This window comes from Silene latifolia, chromosome 2 (assembly GCF_048544455.1).
Source record: "Silene latifolia isolate original U9 population chromosome 2, ASM4854445v1, whole genome shotgun sequence".
Classification (NCBI taxonomy): Eukaryota; Viridiplantae; Streptophyta; class Magnoliopsida; order Caryophyllales; family Caryophyllaceae; genus Silene; species Silene latifolia.
In genome coordinates this window covers 33,712,371-33,718,670 of record NC_133527.1, presented here as the reverse complement: position 1 = coordinate 33,718,670, position 6,300 = coordinate 33,712,371, and positions in this window count along the sequence as shown.

Below are 6,300 nucleotides of genomic sequence, written 5' to 3'. Positions count from 1 at the left end.
GGAATCATCGAAATGTGTGATAGTATCACGAAGATGTTAGCTGAAGGTTATATAGGAGTTTCGGGACAACATGATTGATAATGAGTTTCGAGGAATTAAGGAAAGTAAGAAGTTAGAAGAATATCTGCATGATATGAGATTTTGGTGGAGAAATGGGTGATGATTCAATTAAGGAAAATATTGGGAAGAATGTTGAGATAATTTTGTTCATGGATTCGATGTTCGTTGTTTGGGATGTTAACCAAAGATAGAAAAGAAATCATGATATTTAGAGATGAGTGAAGAGGTTTGATGTCCGGACAGTGGTAGTGTTATGGTCTTTGACTAGTGGTTAAGGAAAAGTGTATATTAGAAAAGTGGCAATTCTAAAGAGGCTGATTTTGTAAAGACCGAATTGATAAAAAGTATGGTTGTCAGGAAGTATAAGACATAGTCTTAGGAGGTGGTTTCTCATAATGAGTGTTAGCTTGTATGGTTATGTATGGCGAAGGTCTTTGGTGATGCGAATGGAAGAATGTGATGAGGGGCATGCGAGTTAAGCTCGGACGACGGGTAACCTTTGTTGAGTGGTAACTTACGTGGTCAGGATTGACTAGTTGGTTGTGATTACGGGTCTATGATATGTGTAAATGTTTGTGTGAGGTTCTGACCTCACAAGAAGTGGTACGGTGTGATAATTATAAAGCTATTTTATGAATGTTCTGTAATATATATATGTTGGACACGGTAGTTTAATTGAATGATATCCAAAAAGGTAATAATTTGATTAATTTGACATGGCTAGTTATAATTTTATGTGTATTAATAACACACGTGTATTCCGTGAAATGGTAGAGATGATGTTCATGAGATGCTTATCTGTTATTTCATATAATATGTTGCGTTGTGATAGAGTAAAGTGGATTGGAGTAAGTTTCCTTGTCCGAAAGGTTATTTCCGAGGCAGTATTTATGGAATCGTATGTAGTTGTGTTGGCTATCGATGTGGTGGTGGTGCCTCGGGTGGTGATCCGGGCACGATATTTAGTGTTGGGATGCGGGTATTTTCGCACTACGGTGTGGCTGTTGGTGGCGGTGTTGTGATGCCGTCACCGGTTGTGGTGGAGTAGGCGGGATGTTTATGATTCGAGTTTTCGAAAGTGCATACCAGTTATACATAGATTGTTGTTTTGTTTGCTGTTGTTCTCTGTGAGTTTTGGTTGAACATGTAGACAGTTGTCTTGCTTATTGATGTTTTCTTTACCGGGTTAAGTTAAGAATGAGGTAGAGTATGATGTGAAATAGAGTTGTATATGTTTCGTTGTGGTCATGGGAAAGTGATAATCTGATGGGACACGGTTGTGAGAGGTTATTTACTGAACTTTGATCTTGTTTTCAGATGAGACATCGGTAGACATGGTAATGGAAAATGATTCGTGGAACATGAGTTGTAATGATCTGATAGCGGCAGGTAGTTCATAATCTTTTGATGAGACAGGGAGTGTAGGGTGTTAGGGAAATTAGTGACATGTTAAGTGTGTATGAATTTTGCGGTAATGAAAGAAAGAACTTGAGGATCTAGTGTGCGTGTACGTAACGAGTGCGGATCGTGAGTTATGCTTCTGGAAGATAAGTGCTTTACATAGCGAGGTATCTTTGGTTTGCGGTGATAATGGAGAGTTAGTATGGTGATTTTGCTACGACGAGCCTTATGGTATAGGTTAGGGGTGTGCGATTGATTTGAAGTATGAGAACTGTTGAAGTAAGAGAGCCTTGAGAAATAGGAGTGATTATGGAAATGAGGTTATAGGCAGTTATCTTTGACATAGGGTGGTGATGAGGATAATGAGATAATATAGCTAAGGGTTTAGTATTAGCGAGTTACGAGGACGTAACATTTGTCTTAAGAGGAGTAGGATGCAATAAAAGAGAGTTTCATGGTGGTGCATGCGGTAATATAATTGGAAGTAGAGTGTTAGCGTAGCGTAAAGGAGGGATTTGTTTTGTGGACAATACTTATAAAAGGGCCATGGCCGTGCTCGTAGTAGTGTGATGCTTTAGAGTGGGGGAATATTTTATATAATGTTAACAATTGGAGGATGATGTTATGAGTGTGAGTAAACTTCGAGGACGAAGTTCCTTTTAAGGGTGGTGGAATGTAACATTCCGTTTGATGTCTATGAGTGTCTTGGTATTGGATTTGATAGTTGATGATATTATGGAGCTAGCGGCATTAGAGGATGGTAGTTGGTTATGTATGGAGTTGGTGTCGTGAAAGATATATATGTGGTAGATACGATATAGTGAGTCATGTTGTGGAAGTAAACATAGGCTGGTAGAATGGGGTTAAGAGTTCATGTTCTATGTTCGGTCGAGTTCTCGAGTCCTTAGCTAAGTTGTTGTGTCTTGGTCGAGTTAGTATGGTTGTTTTTATGTATGGGTTGAACTTCGGGGACGAAGTTCCTTTTAAGGAGGGAAGACCGTAATACTCCGTATTTATAAGTCTTGGGGTACTCTATCGAGTAGCCCTTACTCTGTCAGTAAGGGCAAGTTGCGAAATAAAATAGTTTCGACTGTTGGGTACTCGATCGAGTAGGCTGGGGTACTCGATCGAGTAGGGGTACTCGATCGAGTACCTTGGGTACTCGATCGAGTGTCCTATTTTGGGGAGTTTTCTCGGGTTTTGTTAATTACGCGATTAAGGTATTTAAACCAATTCGTCTTTGTTCTAAATCACTTTTTACAAAACCTAAAACCTGTTTAAGAGAGAAAGCAACTTGTCTTCTTCCTAATCGCGTTCTTGACAATTCCCGGAGTTCAGACGGTCGGTTTGCATCGTAGTTTGTGTCGTTGGATTCCTTGCGTCGAGGGTAAGCTTTTAATGTAATTTATATAATGTTTTGTTAAGATTAGTGAAACCCCAATTTAGGAATTGGGGGTTTTTATGAATAGTAATTGAATAGTAGTATCTATGTGTTGTATGGTAGGAGGAGAGTTCATAGAAGAGGCGTTTTGAGACAAACAGAGATATCGTCGCGTGTTGTGCTATCCGGGTAGGATTTCCTACTCGTATTAGTCCCATAATGGGATATTGGTGATGTCTTTGTAGTTAGTGATTGATATGATGATTGTAATTGTAATTGTGTTTGTGATTGTGGTTGTGTTTGTTGATGGTTCTCGAGATGCGTTCTCGGTGAGTGGTGGGGTCACTTGCGGGAGTGATCTCACGCCCTAGTTTCGCCCTTCGTGGAACCCGCCACGAAAGGGGATGTGCACATTAATGGGACAGGGTTATCGCTCGTACGATGAGCGGGGCTTAGGTGGGAACGGCTGCGGTCCCCCATCGCGTGGCTGGTCCAAAGTGGACGGTCGATATTGAGACGATGGGAGTTGGTGGTGTGTGTGTGTGTGTGTGTGTGATTCAGTTTGTCGGTTTATCTTATTGTTGATATATGTATTGAATTGTGTGATTAGTACTGACCCCGTTTAAATGTTTTAAAAACTGTGGTGATCCATTCGGGGTGGTGAGCGATTATTGAGCGGTGTGATATGACGCGTATGGGATAGCTGGGATGAGTCATCACGTGGCAGTTAGAAGTCTTCCGCTGTGTTAGACGAAGTCTAGTAGCTTTGATAGTTTTAGCTGTAGACCGTATGAGAACCTTGTAATTCCTTTTATTAGTTTTGGTTTGAACATGTAATCACTTAATCTATAATTACTTTAAAAGTACGTTTCTTTATTGTCTTATGATATTCAGTACCTCGGGCAACCGAGATGGTAGTATCCTTATACCTGAGTGGTCCTGGTAAGGCACTTGGAGTATGGGGGTGTTACAACCACGGCCTCCTCTACCACGGCCTCTTCCTTTGACAGCCATGGATTTTTTCCGTGCAACATTTGGTTTGACTGTTGGCGGCTTGTTAGGAGACGGGGTGGGTTTGTCGGATTTTTCAGTACTTGCAGCGGATTGTGTGGCCATTTTTTGCTGGGCAATGTATTTGGGGTTGAAAGTATTTCTAAGGTTTTGAAGTTCTCTTCTTTTTGAATTTTTGGGAGCCATTATGTGGGTGATGGTTTTGACGGTTTTGGGAGATGAAAGAGGTTGAGGGAATCTTTGAATTTTGAAGTGAGTTGTGGGCAAATGGGAAAGTGGGTTTATTACATGGGATTTTGTTTGATGGACGGTTGGAGTATTAAAGAGGGAGTGGGTAAGAGTTGAGGTGGAGTAAAAGTGGGGGTAAAGATGGCATAGGTGGAGGCATGGTGTAGGATGTGCTAGATTAGACATAAAGTAGGTGCAAGACTCAATGCACAATAATCCTAATGCAAAATGTAGAGTTCCAATGCACTTGTTTTTCGGCACACTTGTTATATGGCAATTTAGACATTTTAAACTTGAGAACACATATGCATCATTTCATCTCTAGTCAATCATATAGGAGAGATAATTTTAATTTATGTCACATGTCGCCTAACAAACCAATTTCCAACCGAAGTTTTACGAATTGTTCCCTTTCTAACGGTTTTGTAAAAATGTCCGCAATTTGATTTTCCGTTCTACAGAAGATTAGACATATATTTCCTTTTTCCACTTGATCACGTAGAAAGTGATGCCTTATATCAATGTGCTTTGTCCTAGAATGTTGTATTGGATTTTTCGAGATGTTAATGGCACTTGTATTATCACAAAATATAGGAGTAGTTTCGAAAATAAGACCATAATCACGCAATTGTTGTCGTACCCAAAGAATTTGAGCACAACAAAGAGCGGCACTTACATACTCACTTTCGGCCGTGGATAGAGCAACGGTATTTTGCTTCTTGGATGCCCATGAGATAAGGCACGGTCCTAAGAAGGTGGCAATACCCGAGGTGCTTTTTCTATCCAATGAACTCCCGACATAATCTGCATCCGAAAATCCTACAAGATCAATGTCATAATGAGTTGGGTACCAAAGGTATAAACCTTGCGTTCCAATCAGATACCTAAAAATCCGTTTGACGGCTTTGAAGTGTGATTCTTTAGAATTTGATTGGAAGCGAGCACATACACACACACTAAATTGTATGTCGGGTCGACTAGCGGTTAAATAAAGCAATGAACCGATCATACCTCGATATACCCTTTCACTAACACTCTTACCATTTTCGTCTTTGTCAAGATTAAGCTTGGCAATCATAGGTGTAGGCATAGGATTCGAGCTAGTTAACCCAAACTTACTTATCATTTCTTTTAGGTACTTTTGTTGGTGAATCATGGTTCCTTTTTCATCTTGCTTAATTTGAAGACCAAGGAAGAATCCAAGTTCTCCCATCATGCTCATTTCAAATTCAGAAGTCATAAGATCCGAAAAGTACTTGTAAAGAATGTTGTTAGTTGCACCGAAAATAATGTCATCGACATATACTTGCACAAGCAACGGTTCCTCTGACTGTGACTTGATAAATAATGTCTTATCAACCGAACCACGTACAAAGCCATTTTCTAATAGAAATTTGGAAAGCCTATCATACCAGGCTCGGGGAGCCTGTTTTAAACCATAAAGTGCTTTGTCAAGTTTAAATACGTGATTAGGGAACTCATTGTTTAAAAAGCCCGGGGGTTGTTCGACAAAAACTTCTTCTTCAAGATAGCCATTTAAGAAAGCAGTTTTAACATCCATTTGAAAAAGTTTTATGCCAACATGAGATGCAAAAGCTACGAGCATTCGTATGGCCTCAAGCCTAGCTACTGGTGCAAAGGTTTCATCGTAATCAATCCCTTCTTGTTGATTAAACTCTTGTATCACTAGTCTAGCTTTATTCCTTAAGATTTCTCCAACATCATCAAGCTTATTGCGATAGACCCATCTCGTACCAATCACAGTACGTTGAGATGGTCTAGGGACCAGATGTCATACCTTGTTTCTCTCAAATTGCTCCAATTCTTCTTGCATAGCCGTGACCCAATATTCATCGGTTAGCGCCATTGTGATATTTGTGGGTTCAATTTGTGAAATGAATGCTTCAAAAGCACAGTGATTTTGGAGTGATGATCTGGTTTTCATTCCAAAGGTAAGGTCACTGGTTAAATTTGATAGAGGATGGGAACCTTGATGCTTCCATTTCTTTGGAACAAGGATGTTAGAGGCCTCATTTGTTTCCGTTGGTTCTGATGCAACAGTGTCAGTAACTGTTGTATGGGGAATATTGTGTGAGTGTGTTTGTTTATTGGTTTCAATTTGGTTAGTGTTTGGTTCACTACACTCCTCATTCCCCCTGGATGAGCTAGCTTCATTTTGAGATGAGGGAGGGTTAATTCCCCCTGAATTTTGGCCAGCC